Source organism: Leuciscus leuciscus, assembly GCF_965113295.1.
Source record: "Leuciscus leuciscus genome assembly, chromosome: 10".
Taxonomy (NCBI): Eukaryota; Metazoa; Chordata; class Actinopteri; order Cypriniformes; family Leuciscidae; genus Leuciscus; species Leuciscus leuciscus.
In genome coordinates, this window is record NC_138734.1 from 8,340,465 (window position 1) to 8,359,988 (window position 19,524).

Below are 19,524 nucleotides of genomic sequence, written 5' to 3' on the forward strand. Positions count from 1 at the left end.
GGTGGGTGTACTAGTTTGATCTACATTATGAGGACACAAAGTCCTCCTTATATTGTAGTGTGTATTCAGGTTTCAGGCCATGTCCCCTACATTATGAGGATGTCCTTGTAATTCAAAATGCTAAATAAAAATGCTACACGATTTTTTTTTAAATTAAGAATGTAAAAAAGCAGAAAGTTAACTGTGATGGGTAAGTTTAGAGGTAGGGTTAGGGGCTAGAAAATATAATTAGCGCAGTATAAAAACCATTACACTCATGGAATGTCCTCATAATAATGATAGGTTTACCAACTTGTGTGTTTGTGTTCACATTTGCTTTCACTTTTATTCTCTGAGCTTTATAGTTACCACCTTCTTCTAAGTAGTTTGTGAAGGTCACACAGAACAAATCTGAAGAATGGCCGATAAGCATTTCCCAGAAGGCCAGAAGAAAGAGCGAGCTAAGATGAAGTGATTGTGATTCTGCAGGTATAGCTCATCGTCATACCAGCGGGAACACAATGATGGCTGAAGTGTTTTCATTTATCTCATTACATATTTATTCTTGCTGAATTGAAATTGCACAAAAAGTTCGATAACCATTTTCAAATGAGCTGCCTGCTAGGTTGGCGGTCTGCGTAATTGTATGCCAGTCACAATTTAAAAAGACAATACCACAATCTCAATATGTCTAAATGTACTGAATAAAAAAGATAGATGGATAGATAGATTGAGTGAGTTCAGTAAAGAGGGAGATTAAGGAAGTGGTTGTGAAACGTATGATGGAAAATCTGATCTTGCCAGAGGAGGGCGAGCTAGAAGGTGTTTCAAACCCAAAACCCAGTTCGGTGGGTGAGGGAGCGGCGCAGACAAAAACCAGAGGAACCATTCAGCATAGATTCCGATGAGCTGCCATCTCCACGAGACCCATTGTTGAAGGAACTTGAGTTGGAACTAAGCCGGCAGCAGTACCAAAGTCAGCGGATGCACATAAAAACAGTCAAGCTTGAAACTCAGCGTGCAATCCGTCTGAAAAGGCTGGAGCTCCAACTTAAAACTAAAGTTCCTAACAAGCCTTCAACTACTTGTCCATCTGGCGCGAGTACACCGTCTTCTCCGATCAGCATGTTCACTCCTACTTTAATGACGTCTTTACTACCTTTCTGGGGCTGGAAAGTGGTAGTTGCGTAGGCTGTCAATGGAGGGACAGAAAGCTTGATTTCATTGAAAATATCTTCATTTGTGTTCTAAAGATGAACGGACAGTGTTGGGGAGTAGTTATCTACAGGTAGAGACGCTACTAACTTTAACAACTAAATTTTTCAGTAGCTTGACAGTAGAACAGTTGCTTATAAAACAGTGTAGATTTTTCAGTAGCTATAACTATTTTCCAACAAGTAGCATGCATGCTAGACTAGTAGTTGGCGATGTCACTTTGTAAAGAAAGACTAAGCGCTTGCGCACATACACATTATTTTACCACAGCACACTCAAGCCCAACGCATATGACTGTGTAGACACAAATTACATAGGCCTAATTTGTCTTCTGGGTAAATTTCATCTTCACAAAACCAGAAACATTCACTGTAATCCCAATTTTAGAATATTCTCCTCTCATATAAAGCCCATTTTTACTTCCTTTAAGAAGGTTTTTTTTTTTTCCTTAACTTTCCATCATGAAAAATGACCTTAATTTTTCATGATGACAAAATATCTTGTGTTGATTTGTGTAATTATAACCACTTGTGATGATGTCTATATGCCATCTATATTGCACTTTTTTTAAAAGTGTGCGTTTTCAGGCCAGCAATTAGCCTGGGAAAACCCAGACAACTTCCGGCAAATTCAGATTTGCTCGAGAAGTAGCCTGGCAAAGAACTCATTCAAGCCCATTTCTTATCCGTCGAAATCGCGGCACCAATCAGAAACGCTGAGGCGGGCTTTACACAATGACGATCGCTCTGATTGGTTTTAGGTCTATCCAATTGCGCCCCAAAAGGCATTTGAGCGACGTCCGTTCAACTTTTAAATGCATTATTATATTCAAATTGCAAACACATGAGGACAGTCTCCATGAAAGACCCACTGACAGATGAACGTGCTACATTTCTCTCTGAAACGGTAGGAAATTAAATTAGATTTAATAGAGGATTTTAACTGTGACACGATGATTGACAGGGCAGTTTAAGTGACAGGATGCACGCGACAGATCCGTCCGATAAAGATGACGAAGTTGTATGTCCCAAAGCTTGCCTACTTTTTTGCTAACTTACACATTCAAAAGTAAATACCTTTTCTTCACAAAAAGAGTACATACTTTTATGGCATAGTGTAACTTAGGCGAATTAGGACGCAGCATATGGCTTTACACGATGAAGATCGCTCTGATTGGTTTTAGGTCTATCCAACTGCGCCCAAAGGCATTTGAGTGACGTCCATTGGTGACGCCCCTTTGGAAATGATTTGTCTATGGAGCTTTGCCAGACCATAACTCAGTTACTACTGAGAATGGTCTGGTTTTAACCAGGCTAGCCAGCAATGCCACTGTTGTGTAAATGAACAGCCAACACGCATAAAAAGTAGGTTTTGTGTAAACGGCCCCTATATCTTAACTAGCTTCCCCAACACTGTGAATGAAAGTCTTACAGGTTTGGAATGATATGAGGGTGAGTAATTAATGACAGAATTATCATTTTGGGGTGAACTAACCCTTTAAGGTGTGATCACTACTGTCAATAGTGCAGTAATTTATGAAGCACAGCTCACACAAGTCACTTTCAAACCAAGCTGCTTTCTGTTGGTCAACGCAGAGAAATCTGTGTCCTCACACAAAATTGCATGGATTCCTATATAAATGACTGGATTTCACCCGTAAATATTTGAAGAACAATGGTAAATGCTGCTTTAAAAAAATGATTTGATCAACAATTCACGGCAACATATGTTTTAACATTACTTTAGTTTATCAATTTTTTTTTTAGCAATTTCAAAGTTCTTTTATAAGGTCAAATCAATTTAACTTCAATTTTTTTATATATATATAATATAATTTGACATGACTTGTACAGACAATTTGATTCTACTTAACTTGAGTTCAGTTGCTGCCTTACATTTTTAAGTTGAAATACTGTAGGTGAAAATTTACAGTGTGTGACTGTGACCACAACTTTACACACTTCACATAAAGGGCACTTAAATGGGCAAAACAATAACCATGGACTTACATTGTAGACAGTAAGGCTCCTTTGATTTGGACCAGACAGCAACCACATAGCAACCACATAGAAACACACCTACAATCACACAGAACACCTTAGCAAACACATAGCAACACGTTGCCACACGTGCTACTATAGCATCATGGCAGCCGATTTACCTTGACAAGCACCACCAAGTTTTAAAATAAAGTTATATTCGCAATTCCTTTTGATACCACTATCGAAACAGAAATGATTCGCTTTGACTACACACCTAATACTAATACTAACCATTTGAAAATGAATTTTATGTTGTTGCAGAGGTCAGAAGGCCAAGGAGTGCAGTGGTCCATCTGAGATTATAATGGTGTATCCATATCCATGTTATTAAATAATTTATAATGAGGGTCTTGAACCCTGACAGTCGGAGTTATATTTCCATTCACCAGTTGTCTGTGGTGGCTTGTGTTTAGAGCAAGCTCATTGTGATAAGTCACGCATTATGAGCGTCTTCAGCACAAGGAAATCCTAATCAGAGTGCTGAGAGGAGGTGGATCCGTCTGTGAGGGAGGAAAGGGAACTGAGGAGGGGGGCAATTTTTCTTTGTGGGAACATCATTAGAGTAACCGATCCCTGATACATGGGGTGAATGAGAATAGATCTGCCTGTGAGGCACCATAACGCTTTAATGTGGAGAGTTCAAGCCATGTCTGATCATATCTGTGTGTATTTGACTGCCAAATGGATCCTTCAATCAAAGATGGCCGCATGCTGTTCTCACACCCTCACACTCTAAATCCCTTGAAGTCAGATATTTTAGGGTGTTCAGTGTAGAAAATGATGGATTACAGATGCATAATGGCCGAACTAACATTTCTCCACCATGTCTAGTATGTGTTACAACATAAGATACACATAACAGTTGTTCCCTATCAGTCAGTCACGTCAGAACTGAACTGACGAATTGGGATCTCATCTGAGAGCCCAATCACCTTAGAGTGGTAACAGAACAAGCCAATGGTGAGTGAGATTTGCATCGCAAGCAGCTCCCTGCTTCCAGTTATACAGTGAGGAAAATAAGTATTTGAACACCCTGCTATTTTGCAAGTTCTCCCACTTGGAAATCATGGAGGGGTCTGAAATTGTCATCGTAGGTGCATGTCCACTGTGAGAGACATAATAAAAAATAAAAAAAAATCCAGAAATCACAATATATGATTTTTTAACTATTTATTTGTATGATACAGCTGCAAATTTAAGTATTTGAACACCTGTCTATCAGCTAGAATTCTGACCCTCAAAGACCTGTTAGTCTGCCTTTAAAATGTCCACCTCCACTCCATTTATTATCCTAAATTAAATGCACCTGTTTGAGGTCATTAGCTGCATAAAGACACCGGTCCACCCCATACAATCAATAAGAATCCAACTACTAACATGGCCAAGACCAAAGAGCTGTCCAAAGACACTAGAGACAAAATTGTACACCTCCACAAGGCTGGAAAGGGCTACAGGGAAATTGCCAAGCAGCTTGGTGAAAAAAGGTCCACTGTTGGAGCAATCATTAGAAAATGGAAGAAGCTAAACATGACTGTCAATCTCCCTCGGACTGGGGCTCCATGCAAGATCTCACCTCGTGGGGTCTCAATGATCCTAAGAAAGGTGAGAAATCAGCCCAGAACTACACGGGAGGAGCTGGTCAATGACCTGAAAAGAGCTGGGACCACCGTTTCCAAGGTTACTGTTGGTAATACACTAAGACGTCATGGTTTGAAATCATGCATGGCACAGAAGGTTCCCCTGCTTAAACCAGCACATGTCAAGGCCCGTCTTAAGTTTTCCAGTGACCATTTGGATGATCCAGAGGAGTCATGGGAGAAAGTCATGTGGTCAGATGAGACCAAAATAGAACTTTTTGGTCATAATTCCACTAACCGTGTTTGGAGGAAGAAGAATGATGAGTACCATCCCAAGAACACCATCCCTACTGTGAAGCATGGGGGTGGTAGCATCATGCTTTGGGGGTGTTTTTCTGCACATGGGACAGGGCGACTGCACTGTATTAAGGAGAGGATGACCGGGGCCATGTATTGCGAGATTTTGGGGAACAACCTCCTTCCCTCAGTTAGAGCATTGAAGATGAGTCGAGGCTGGGTCTTCCAACATGACAATGACCCGAAGCACACAGCCAGGATAACCAAGGAGTGGCTCTGTAAGAAGCATATCAAGGTTCTGGCGTGGCCTAGCCAGTCTCCAGACCTAAACCCAATAGAGAATCTTTGGAGGGAGCTCAAACTCCGTGTTTCTCAGCGACAGCCCAGAAACCTGACTGATCTAGAGAAGATCTGTGTGGAGGAGTGGGCCAAAATCCCTCCTGCAGTGTGTGCAAACCTGGTGAAAAACTACAGGAAACGTTTGACCTCTGTAATTGCAAACAAAGGCTACTGTACCAAATATTAACATTGATTTTCTCAGGTGTTCAAATACTTATTTGCAGCTGTATCATACAAATAAATAGTTAAAAAATCATACATTGTGATTTCTGGATTTTTTTTTTAGATTATGTCTCTCACAGTGGACATGCACCTACGATGACAATTTCAGACCCCTCCATGATTTCTAAGTGGGAGAACTTGCAAAATAGCAGGGTGTTCAAATACTTATTTTCCTCACTGTATAAGGCATCGTGCAAATACTCACATTAAGCTTTCACTAAGTGGACATTTGTCTTCACTCTGCTCTCAATCATCATTTAGTTTCTACAGAACAAGAGGGAAGCTGTTCGTGTGTTGGTGTGAAGGCGTGTTCCAGCGGAGGTCATGGTTGATGTGTGTGTGCATGGTTAAGTGCAGCGGCTGTTCCCCTGGGCGCTTCAACATCAAAAGAGCAATTTTCAGAGGGTGGGCTAGCGTCCTCTGAGGATGAAGATTTGGCTGCGCTGCCTCCTTCAGGGTGAGTAGTGTTGTTTGAGTCTGACCCGGAGCCTTCGCGGTTGGGCGATTGGTATCTCGGGGCGTGGCGTGCTGAACAGTGTCATTCCAGTACCATTGTGCCAGCAAAATGCTGCTACCTGGCGGAGTCGTCCACATCTCCCATCAAAGGCCTGTAAGTTCTCGGCTGCACTCACAGCGCCGCTGGACAAGCCGTCTCCATGGCCCTCCTGCGAGTATACCAGGCCAAGGCACTAAAAATGCTGCATGAGGGTATTTCTGACCCTGGGTTGATGCAGGAGCTGTGTACAGCGATGGACCTTGCCGTCCGGGTGACGAAAGTCATTGCGCAATCCCTGGGGCAGACGATGTCCACGCTAGTGGTCCAGGAACGCCATCTGTGGCTGAACCTGGCCGAGATGAAGGAGGTCGACAAAGTTCACTTTCTCAACTCCCCCATCTCCTAGACTGGCCTCTTCTGCGACACTGTTAAGAACTTTGCCCGGCAGTGGGATGCTGCTGCCAACACCCATCCGTCTGCCCCCCCAACCTGCTTGTTGCCGAGAGCGTCCCCCTGCGGCCTCCACATCTGCTCCGTCACGGCCACAGCAGCAGCCTTCACCTAAGCTGCAACGTCGAGCTCCCCACAGAAAGGTAATGCCGCCAGTCTCGGCGCCCGCTAACCTTCCAATCCTTCCTTGAGATGGGCAACCCAGAGATGGAGGGAGCTGCTCTTCGGGAGACGGTGAATGCACCACTCCTTCTCCTGGTGGAGGGCCGGGAGGAGAATCTTTTGTTTTTTCAAAAATAATTTATTTCTGTTCCGTTGCTGGTCCCACAGCCAGCGGTGCCCAAAATCTCAGCAAAAGAGCAGTTTCCTCAAACAAAATGTTACAAGAGGTTTAGGTTGACAGTGAGTGACGCAATACCTTGCCCTTCTCATCCCCCAATTCTTTCGCCAACTGGCTGGAGTATGTGGTTTGAGGATTAGAAAAGCATTCCAGCGCAAGAGAGACCTAAATGGGAAAGCCTGAGGTTGCATTTTTTTTCTCCATATGTGAGTAACATTGGTTTTGCTATGTATCACAGAACCAAATGATGCTTTTGTTATCATGTTAGCTCTTGTAACAGGACAGTTTTGAGTATCATTGTTTGTCTGGAGCTGGTGTGCTGCTGGTGACTAACAGTGAACTCTTGTTTGTACATACTTTTGTGTACTAGATGGCCATGGATGTGCTTTAACACTTAAAAATTAGGTTAGGTTATTAATGTTCATATTTTAGTTAAAATAATAAAATTATACTAACCTGGCAGTGAAATTGGGAGCTCATAAACCAAAGGATGGCAATTTTCCTAGAGGTCCTACTGTATGCTGAGTGTGAGCCGCTCTGCAACAGAGTCTAGAGTTTTAACATTTCACAGTTCTTGATTGAAAAGGTCTCCTTCTTTTGACCCTCTGTCTGTTTTCATAATCTCATCTTTGTTCCCAGACGTCCACCTGGACCCTATTACATACAGCTGTGGCTCAGGGTTCTGATTCAGGAAGTAATCCTCCCTCACCCAACCACCTCTATTTCTCAGCAGACCACAAAAAGAGAGAGAAGGTGAGAAAGAGACAGCTTATCAGGACAAACCAATCGCTATGTACCTCCACAGGCTAATCTGATCAATAGCTCTCTCTTACGCATGAATACACAAGAGCTGCCGTACAGATCCAGCTTACTATAGTCCTGTGTAAACACACCTGTGCGCAACCATTCATTTAATCACTGGCTTTGCCTTAAAAGTTCACCCAAAAATGAAAATTCTGTCAGTAATTACTCACCCTCATGTTGTTCCAACCCCGTAAGACTTTCGTTCATCTTCGGAACACAAATTAAGATATTTCTGATGAAATCTGAGCGCTGGCTCTCTCCTTCATAGACTGCAAGGTAATTGATATCTGCCAGCCCAGAAAAGTTAGTAAAGACATTGTTAAAATAGTCCAAGTGACTACAGTGGCTCAACATTAAGTTTATCAAGCGACGAGAATACTTTTTGTGCGCAAAAACAAACAAAAATAACGACTTTATTCAACCATCTCTTCTCTTCCATGTCATTCTCCTAAGCAGTTGATGTAGTGTAAAAGCACAGCGCTTCTGGGTTGTACGTCAGAACGTAGGCTCACTATTGGCCGACGCTGGTCATGTGTGTGATGTGTTTGATGCTTGCCAATAGTGAGCCTACGTTCTGACGTACAACCCAGACGCGCTGTGCTGTTACACACAGAAGAAAATGAATAGTTGAATAACGTCGTTATTTATGAAATTGGCCACTGATTGGTAAAAGCCCATTTTGGTTTTGCATGTGCACTTCTCAGCAGTCTAATGCTTCCTCATTAGAGAGAAAACATAGGTGCATCCTATACAGAAGCCTTGTTTGTTGAAGCACCTGACATACACATGACTTCTCTAGCACAGTTTCGAACAATGGTGCATCTACCTTATTTCTCTGTTCCTCTGTTTTGCGTGCTTATTTGCTTTTGATTTGTATTGTTACTCACTGTAATTAGATTAAAAAGTTATTAAAGTATTTGAATAAAGCATCTATTTTTCTACATTCTTAAAAAATACACCTTGCTTTAGTAAAGTTTATTAGGAATTTCCTGAATAAAGTTCTAACGTCATTTAACAGATTTCTTGAAGTGCAGGAGACATGAACTTGAGCAAGAATGTTACACTGCAAACATAGCCCATGTCTTGCATCCATAAGTGCTTGCTTGCAGAGCACATTGCTCCTTTAGTAGGAGTGAAGGCAGATGAAGATGGACAATAAAAATAAAAAACATTAAAAAAAGAGAGAAGCACCCTCCTGATAATGCTGACATTGATTATACACTGAGTTGTTGTCGACAGCATAATCACCTGACCTGGGACTTGATTATATCCTGTGCATTATCACTGCTTAATCAGGTAATCATTCATATTCCTGAATATGTATTAAATTTGAGAAATGTAACTGATTTCCATTCAGTTTAGCTTGTTTCCACTGAAACACAATAACAAAAAACATCTTGTGTTTCTTAAGAAAGTGACTGATATGGCTATTTTGTGATATTTAAAGAGATTAAGGTCAACATAAGGTTAATCTGCAGCTCTAAAGGGATAGTTCAGCCCGAAATGAAAATTATGTCATAATTTATTCACCCTCAAGTTGTTCCAAACCTGTATGAATTTCTTTCTTCTGCTGCACAGAAAAGAATATAGAGTGAAGAATGTTGGTAACCAGACAGTTGATGGTAGCCATTGACTTCCATGGTATTTATTTCCTACTGTGGAAATCAATGGCCACCGTCAACTTTCTGGTTACCAAAATTCTTTCAAATATCTTATTTTGTGTTCAACAGAAGAAATTAAACTCATACAGGTTTGGAACAACTTGAGGGTGAGTAAATGATGACAGAATTTTCATTTCGGGCTGAACTATCCTGTTAAAGAATTTTTCATTGAAAAAAACTAGTTCTTTTATTCTACAAGATAAACTTGTTACTTGAATGCTATGTAGTTTCACAGAAAATGAACTGAGATATATTTAATGGCTATAGCTCATAGGTGTTTGTTCCTCTTCATGAAGAGTTTAGCTCCAACACCTGCCTGGAAGTTTTCATTGATCCCAATGACCTTGATTAGCTTGATTACCTGCCTCAGGTGTGTTTAATTAGGGCTGGAGATAAAATCGGACACCCCTGCCATAGTGCTTTCTTTTGGTATTGAAACATACATAGATTTTAGAAAAATAAATCCAATATACAGAATTTAACGATACTATAATCGTAGTTAGAATATTTTGTGTTCAGCAACTTTTTAAAAAAAGTTAATCATTGTGTTTATTATATTAACATTCTTGAATGTGACTGCATGACAACCAAATTGACTTGTTATTGAGTAACATCCTGCTTTCTTTTTACATTTTTTAGAGAACCCAAAGGAAAAGAGGCAGTAGTCTGATGTAAGACAGATTTTTAAAAACCTGAACCGTTGGACCACCTGTAGTTATGACATCAGGCTTCAGAAGCCAATTTTATTTTTAGAGGTTGAAATGCTTTTGTCCTATTCCCTATTCAGTGTTAATTCAACAGCAGTGATGTAGATTCAACATCATAGTGTAACGTTGATTCAACAATATTACCAATGATTATTTTTGTTAATTTCAGTGTTGATTCAACATCAGTGATGCAGATTCAACATCATAGTGTAACGTTGATTCAACAATATTACTATTGATTATTTTTGTTAATTTCAATATTGATTCAGCATCGGTGATGCATAATCAATCATAGTGTAATGTTGATTCAATAGCATTACCATCGATTTTTTTTGTTCAACATAGTTTCAACATTAACTGAGGGTGCAAAAGTGATGTTGATAAAATATCCCTTTGTAATGTTGAATCAGTAATATTATTGTTGATTTTTGGTTGAAATCTCAACATTGCTTCACCATTAACTGAGGGTGCAAGAGTGATACTAAAGCAACATCACTTTGTTACATTAATTCAATGCAATTAGTGTTGACGCATCAACAATGAGTCAACATTGTTTCATTGATTACATGCTATCTGAGTAATTACTGACAGAATTTTCATTTTTGGGTGAACTAACCCTTTAAGTGCTTTGACCTCAGATGTGTTTGAATAAACCTCACAGGCGCAGAGAGTTCAGGCAGAGCTGCATCGATTGGCTGTGGCCTCTGGACCATTTGGTATTCATTACAATAGAAGAGATAATGGCTGAAAAAATAGATTCTAAAAACCCATTTTAATTTAAATACACACACTAAATAAAGCCATATCGATCTGGAAAATAATTTGATTCTTTCAGATCGGTTTTCATCTGCATCTGTTCACCCGAGGATCAGTGTTCTAAGTTTGTTGTCGCATTCATCATGTGTTAGTTCAGTTTTAAAATATCAATATGTTTGTGTTGTGGGCATTGACATGCATGGTGTCTGTTTTCAACCTGCTTTTCTCTTTTTGAGGCTTTTAAGTTGACTCTGAATTAGAAGCATTGATATTCCAAAGGCAACTTTGCCTCAGCTATTGCTTTATGTTAGATGAGCAGAACACCATGGGTTGTCCGCTACTATGAATTGAATTGAGTTTGATTCTTGAACTTCAATTTAATGTTAATTTAAGGTAGAAAACAAACATTTTTGTTTTTCAAAATTAAGGACTTTTTTGCAAGAAACTCTTTTCAAACTCTTCATATGTGTCACAATCATGCCCTGTTTAGTTTAGTTTTCTGTCACTGTTCTGCCTGAGTTCTAGTTTATTGTTTGTAATTATTCTCACACATTCCTTGTTCTGTTGAATGTATTCTCTGTGTATTTAAGCCCTTAGGGTACGTTTACACGACAACAATGTACTAAAAATGGAAATGCTTTGCTTTTGACAACAACGTTGTCAAAATGATCCCCGTTCACATGGATCTGTGAAAACGACAAAAAATGCTGTTGAATGAATGAGGCATTTATATAGCGCTTTCATATGTACTACTGTACACCAAAGGCGCTTTACAATCATGACAGGGGATCTCTCCTCAACCACCACCAGTGTGCAGCACCGAGGAGAGAGAGTGAGAGTGAGTGATAGAGCCAATTCAGTGGATGGGGATTATTAGGAGGCCATGATTGGCAAGGGCCAATGGGTGGAATGTGGCCAGGGCACCGGGGTTACACCCCTACTCTTTTAGGATAAGTGCCATGGGTTTTTTAATGACCACAGAGAGTCAGCTGTTATGTAGGACAGGCCAGTTGGTGATGTCACTTTGTAGATTAACACTACGTGACTACAGACACTTAACACGCATGCGCATGACATCATCACTTTCTCAAATTCACGTTTTTGTTGTTTACATGGGGATGTTGTGGTGTAAATGGACCCTTAGTTTTCTCAATTTAGTGGATATGTTACTACTGTAGTTCTTAGTATTCATTTAAGTGTCTTCTTTCTTCTGTAGCACTGTAGCAAATTAGCTCAAGTCAAGGGAATAATGAATAGTTATTTATAACTCGTTATAATTAATTCTAAATATTTGGTTCAGTTAATAGAATTAACTTGATGCAGCAGAATTAATATTGCAATCAATTAGCCTGTTCGTCCAGCAGCTTAGTAATAATCGTCTATCAACTCTCAGAAAGGTTATTTTCACGGCCAAAGAAAAATAACTCTTTCTTAATGGGTGCAGTACGTCACACCTGTATTGTGTTTGGTTTTCAAGGACATTAGTTTGCTTATGGTTTCCTGTTTCCTTTGTTCTCATTTTCCCGCCACTAGTATGTCACTATAGTATTTGATTTAACGATCAAACCTGTTTGTATTCTGTTCATTATCACTATGTATTTAAGTCCCTCATTTTGGTTCATTCAGTGGTCTGGTATTGTTTGAGCTATGCACTGTGTTTCGTAGACTCCCACTTTTGTTTGTACCTTAGTGGATGTAGTTTAATAAATTTAACTTTGATTTTGATTCTGAATCATTTTCTTCTTCATTGGGACCTAAAATGTTATACAGTACTACTGTGATTGCATCATTAAAGGGACTTTGTTTTGCAAGCAATGACCCCAGAATCAACACCTAGTAATAATTATTGTGTAACTGTGCGTTCACACCGCCGGCGGCGAGAGCGTCAAAGTGGCCGGAAGCCATTCATTTTCAATGAGAGCCGGCGGCGAGCTCCGGCGAGGGCGGCGCGGCGCGTCTTGGACGGCGAGAGCGGCGAGAGCGGCGAGAGGAGTTGAAATCAAGTCAACTTTATGGTAATAAGCTATGACGCGGTTCGGCGGTAACCAGTGGCAACCAATCGGAATGTAGAAGTCCTCCGCCTGAGAGGAAAAAAATCACGCATTCTAATCTACGTCAGAGCGTCCCCGAATCTTTCTACGGCGTCGGTGGCAGGGCGGCAAGAGTGAATTTTGCCGCTCTCGCCGGCGGCGGTGTGAACATACAGTAAATGTGCACAAAAGTTGTATTTAACTAAACACAGTAAAAAAAAAAAAAAATGCTGCTTGTACAATTTATTTAATGAAAATTAGCGAAAGCAATGCAATGCTGAACATTGTGTTAAAGGCCACCTATTATGACCCTTTTCACAAGATGTAAAATAAGTCTCTGATGTCCCCAGAGTATGTATGTGAAGTTTTAGCTCAATATACCCCACAGATATTTTTTTTTACAGCATGTTTAAATTGTCATTTTTTGGGGCTCAGAAAAACGCGCCGTTTTAGTGTGTATCCCTTTAAATGCAAATGAACTGCTGCTGCCGGTGTGGTGAACAAATGAGTCCTACCATAGACATTATAAATACATAGACGCCCTATTGGCCACTTTGGAACGTTGCTGTGATACGTCAATGCGTCTGCCATTTTGCGGAGGGCAAGACTGCGCTGAAATCAAATGCAAGTAAACAGGTGAGCTGTGGTTTTTCTGGATACCCCCCCCCCCCCCCCCCAAAAAAAAAAAAAAATGTATCAACCAATTTCAGTGGTTTGTATGTGGTGTACAAAAAGGTTCCATCTCTAGTTATTTAAAATCTTTTTAATAAGGAATGGCCAAAGCTCAGGCTTGTCATGTATTTGGCTTTTTATTCTTGGATAAGAATTGTGAACACCCCCATACTGACATATAATTTATTTTTCACATTAAATTAAATAAAGTTTTCTTATTGTGGAAAAAGCATGTTCTGTCATTGACCGGATTTTAGCAATAACAAAGATAACTGATGGATCCTTTATGGTAATAGGCTACAAATGATATGGTACAACTACAGTGCAATGCAAATAGTAAATATAAGATAAAGTGAGAAGTAGGCTAATAGTAAATAGTTTAGTCAATAAATAAACAAACAGTAGCCTATACAGCAAATACAATAGTTATGAAAAGTATAATTATATAATATCATAAGTAGCATACTATAATATTATAATAATAATAATAATAATATATTGATAATAGCATATAGTTTATGTATAATACTATAATAATAGCAATAGAATATGAAATATCAATTACAGAATATAGACAATAAAAAATAATAAGTTAAATAGTTACTATGAATAGTACAATAATTTAACAGCATAACTATAATAGATTGATAATCGCAAGTGGTATATTATTATAAAAACAATAATAAATAATGTAAATTTATATCTTTTAAAATATTCTTACATAGGCTATATCAAATAAAATGACGCAACCCTGCCCCTTTTTGTTAAATTTCAGTTTTTAAAAGGTATAAGAAGCTATACAAGTCAAGAACTAAAGTAAACGATTCAGTCAAACATACAACAGGCTACAACGTTAAAGTTAAATAGCCTAAATATATAAAGTTATGAAACTTCACTTTGCCCTCAGCCAAAACGATTTGCCAAGGAACAAATGATAAATTAATGAGACCAAAGATCGCCCGTTAGATATACACAAGACGAATTATTCTCATGTTTAACCACTAGACTAAAGACATCAGATCCAGCGGCGAACGTCAGAAGCACTAGCCGAGGTAAGGCTGTTCTCGGCGGGGTACATGAGCGCTAAGCGCCCGGTGATCGCTGGATCTCACAACTCCGAAACCGTCAGATAACATTTTTAAATAGGCGCTATCTTTATAAATAAACCACAGATTTGAGCTTTAAACAACTACATTGTCGACTGAAAAAATCTTAAAACTACATTTCGTGACACAATAACAGTAGTATTTTTAAATTTCGCGGCCTTTCTCCTCTGAAAATAAAAATAGTAAATAAAATACAACCAGAAACACATTTTCAGTTTTGCTTGTGAAAGGTAATTCCCTGAGACCTGTTTTCAATTGTGTGGCAATTTGTAAAGCCCCAAGCAGCACACGAAATAGGCATTTTTCTCAATTCTCGTTATGAGAGATATGGGAAAGTTTCCCTCCGCAGTATGGCGGCGCCGTTGACGTACGATCCAGCGGCCAATAGGGCGTCTATCTATTTATTATGTCTATGAGTCCTACCATAGATATCATATATAAAGGCTAGATGTCTCGTGCGCACTGCTGGCCAATGGAGGTTGACGTCCGCACGTGGCGGCCATCTTGCCACAGTGTGCTCGCTCACCAGGGGGGTAATCGAGCTCTCGATTTCCGTACCACCCCCGGCGGCCGCCATTGGCTAACAAGCCTTCACCTGCTGTTAGCATCCCATTGACTCCCATTCATTTTGGCGTCACTTTGACAGCGAATAACTTTACATCTGAGGCGTTTAAAGACTCCATTTGTCCATTATTTATTTCTAAAGAAACACGACAATGTATAAAATGCTCCATTACCTTGTATCTTATGTTATGGCCACGTAGAAGCAGTTTTTGTAAAAACATGCTAACGATTGCGTCATAACCACGCGACTCTCTGGAAATTACCGTAGAGACAGGAGGAAAAGCTCGCAGTCAATCGGGGGGACGTGGAGGTATAAAGTCTGATAAAGTCAAGGGAGAAGCCCATAGAGAGTCATAAAGTTGCTCCTGCTCCTAGCTCATGGACAGCTCCTACTCACGCTCTACGTCTCTGCAAGTTTCGGAAGGGAATGATTCAGATTTCTCTTGGCACAGCTCCTAGAAGACTTACAACTGTCAGACAGGCTGCTCACGTCACATCCACGTCATCAAGCTCAGTTTGAGTCTGGGCAGTTCGCTCGGCAATCAGGAAATGAGTGCTTCTAATTTGCTTCACTTTTCTCCGTTGAAACCTATGGGGTCGCTGTGTCCAGTTTATATACTGTCTATGTCGCTCACTCGTTTAATGGTGCATGTACTTTTAAATAACCATAACTTGCTCAATTTTCTACCGATTTTCAAACGGTTTGGTTTGTTATAAACGTCAGAGATGTAGTTATGACACTGCCACATACACTGCATACATAATGAATAATGAATAATTATAACATACATGTTCAAGCATTCGGAATTATAGCCACGTTAATAAGAAACCAAACCGTTTGTAAATCCATCAAGATTTCAGCGAGATAAGAGGATTTGTGTGCATGCTGATCACTCACCTTAATTCACAGCTTCACTGTGACAAGATGGCCGAACGGTGATGCCGGAAGTGACTGTGCCATAAGACATCTAGCGTTTATATATGATATCTTTGAGTCCTACTGAAGAGATGAGTCCGAGCTTAGGACCCAAGCAATCCGATTGGTTCAAAGCACGTTTTATGGGTAATCGCTTTAGTGCCTGGTTACAAATCATACAAAATCACTTTATTATAGAAGACGTTTGTACTACGTTATAACGAGTCATTAATGTATTTTAACTTATACTTTTCATATACTAGTATTTAACCGAAGCTATAGATTGTGAAATTAAACATTTCTCGTTGTTAGTATGTTTTTAATTAGCTTAGATAGTAGCATAGCATACAGCTAACGTTATCCGATGAACATGCTAGCTGAGCTTTACCTGAGTTTATACTGCCCTGATACTGCCTTACCGTATTCACAGCATTTTCAAAAAATTATGTTTATTTGTGTATATATTACTATTTTTCTTATTAACAGTTCAGACAGCTCACGTTAGCTACAAGTTATAGCAAGAACAGATTTGGATCAGGCATACTACTGGCATACTAATGGGGTACTAAGCTCGGACTCATCTCTTCAATAGGACTCATTTGTTCACCACACCGGCCCTCAAAAGGCGGAGCCTCACGAGCTCGCGCTCAGAGCCAGGACAATCTCATCTGATAATATCAAAACAGAAACTCTCAGTAGCGGTGTTCATTTCGACTCGGAGTCGGACAATAATGTCCACAGAGCCAGAGAATATATGCTGTATGGAGATTGAACAGGTATAGTTTAGCTTAATTATGGTTACTTATTTGTCATCTGCTTTTATCCACTATTAATACAAGCCTGCTGTAGCAGACCTCGTCCGAATGATGACCAAAATATACTGATGAGTTCAATGAAGTTTATTGTACATCACACAAAAGATGAGCGTTAGTTTTACTCCAGAGAATCACAGTAAGAGCTGAATAAACACAGTATAAGATGTGAGCATTAAAGTCTTATCCAAAACTCTCTCTCTCCCTTTCATTTTCATGGAACATATACACAGCGAAGTACACAAAACACTTGTTACAACTAACAGTAAACAAATATATACACACCTTTTCAGTGGGTGCTTAATAAACTGGTACACTGTATATCCGTAAAACGACTCGATGAGCTGTCATAAAGAGCGCGCTCTAACTGTAATTTCTGCCGTGATCAGTAACGTTAGGCCTATTGCTCCGGAGACTGTAAGCTGGATCACGAACAGTTGGTACAGATCCATTCTCGAGTAACAACGAGAGTAAATAAAGACTGCTATGTTCATTCTTACATCCAACAACAAAACACCTCAATCGCTTAGGTCAGGAGACATTCTTGTCAACTACAGTTGCTCCAGCGTCGAAACAATGGCAGACTGTGTCCAGCTCGCTCAGGGCGGATCTATGCTCAAACTGCAGTGTCAATCAACAGTCGTGGGATGGGCCTGTGCAAAGTGACGTCACATTGCCCCAAATCTGAGAACAGCTCGTTCTGAGACAGTGCTTATGATTTATGGGGATTATAAAAAAAAAGCACTGGGTGGATTTTTTATCATTATAGGGTGGTTGTGTACAGACACTGCCAACACACATTTATGTTCAAACACCATGTAAAAGTGAATTTTGCATAATAGGTGCCCTTTAACTTAATTTCATTGCGTTGACTTAACTACGTAAAAGTGAAGCTTACTTTTGTGTTCGGACTACATTAATTATTTTTGTTGAATTAACTAAAACTGGGCTGTGTTTTTTAAATCATTTTTTTATTACTAGCATGCTTTGAGTAGGACTGAATTTAGAAAGTAAATGTTGAAATCAAGTGATGCATTAATATTTATTTTTAGTAAATGGAAAGACCTGTTAGTGTGTAACATTCACTTATGATAGACAGTTTCTATTGTTTAAGTTTTTGTGGATACAACTAAAGAGTAACTTCATTGCATTAGTGTGCAAACATGTAGGCTAGTATAAGAGTATAACTGAGCTATTACTTAAAATGGACTAAATTTAAATAAAAATGTATGTCTAAAATTAAGATGTAACTTTATGCAACCATAAGGAGTAATGATATTTGTAATGCACCTATTGCATTTTTAATCTAATTAGCCTATTTAATATTAAATTACATAAAATAATACAGCCACTTTATGAACTGTGGTGGAACACTGAAAAGGGTAAACATTTACTGTCAAAAAGATATTTAAGAAATTTCACATAAATTAATAAGCATAAATAGACATTAATGATAATGATGATTAACATTAATGATGTAACTCTAAACTTGTTTTTGGACTAATGAAATTTCTCCTGAGCGTATTGATTTTCTTCGAATGGCCTATTTAATTTAAATTCACACTCCTGAACTGAAATGAAGTAAATGATGCATTGTGCACAATTCTTCCAAACAACTTTGGGCTTAAAATGGGTGGCCAGCCCTACTTTTGAAACGCCATATTCTTTCTGATACCATCCTGTGCTTTCAATTTTGACACAGGCATTTCCATTTTCCATCGTCTGTATGCAATGCTTTTTTCACATAAGTAATTTGTCATTGTTTATCACCTAAGTTGTTCATGATGCAAGGATGATGATTTTCTCCATCATCAGTATAAACATCACTTTCAAGGCAAAATGGTGACCTGGTTACATTTGCTGCTCGCTGTTTTGTGCAGGTAGAAAACAACCTTGAAAGTTAACACATTTCAGAATGAGGCATTTCCCGTGGACTGTGCAATAAAAATTAGGGGTGTAACGATATTCGAACCGAACCGAAAAACCGCGATACACCACCCACGATACGAATCGCGATACTCTCATGGCGTACCGAACACGCCCGCCCCGCCCCCTGCTGCCCCGCCCCCTGCTGTCCCGGCTCATTGGACCTCATGTCTTATGTGTACACAACGAATACAGCGTTGCCTAACCACCATTAACCACATTTAATCGCAATAAGCTCAGTGTTTTGTTACATTCGATAATAAGCAAGGTGTAATCTTTCAAATTCTGTCTATTTGATGACGAAATTCAAACATTAAATGTCGTTTTGGCGCTCTTTGATGTGGCGTGACAGATCACCGTAGGCTACTAGGCTCCTCATTTCAAGCGGCAGCGCGGAGCGCGAGTAAACGCGATTCTCTTCCTCAGTTACAGAATAAACATGAATGGACACCTGAAGGTATGTTGAAAGATACAGTATACTTACTGAAAGGCATCATAACTCGTGTAATCGCTCAGTCAGTGTTTCAACAGCGGAAATATGTCAATAAAACGCTTCTTTTTTCACATAGCTTTATTTACCTCAGGCAAGTCATTCAGTGTCCACAGCTTGTTG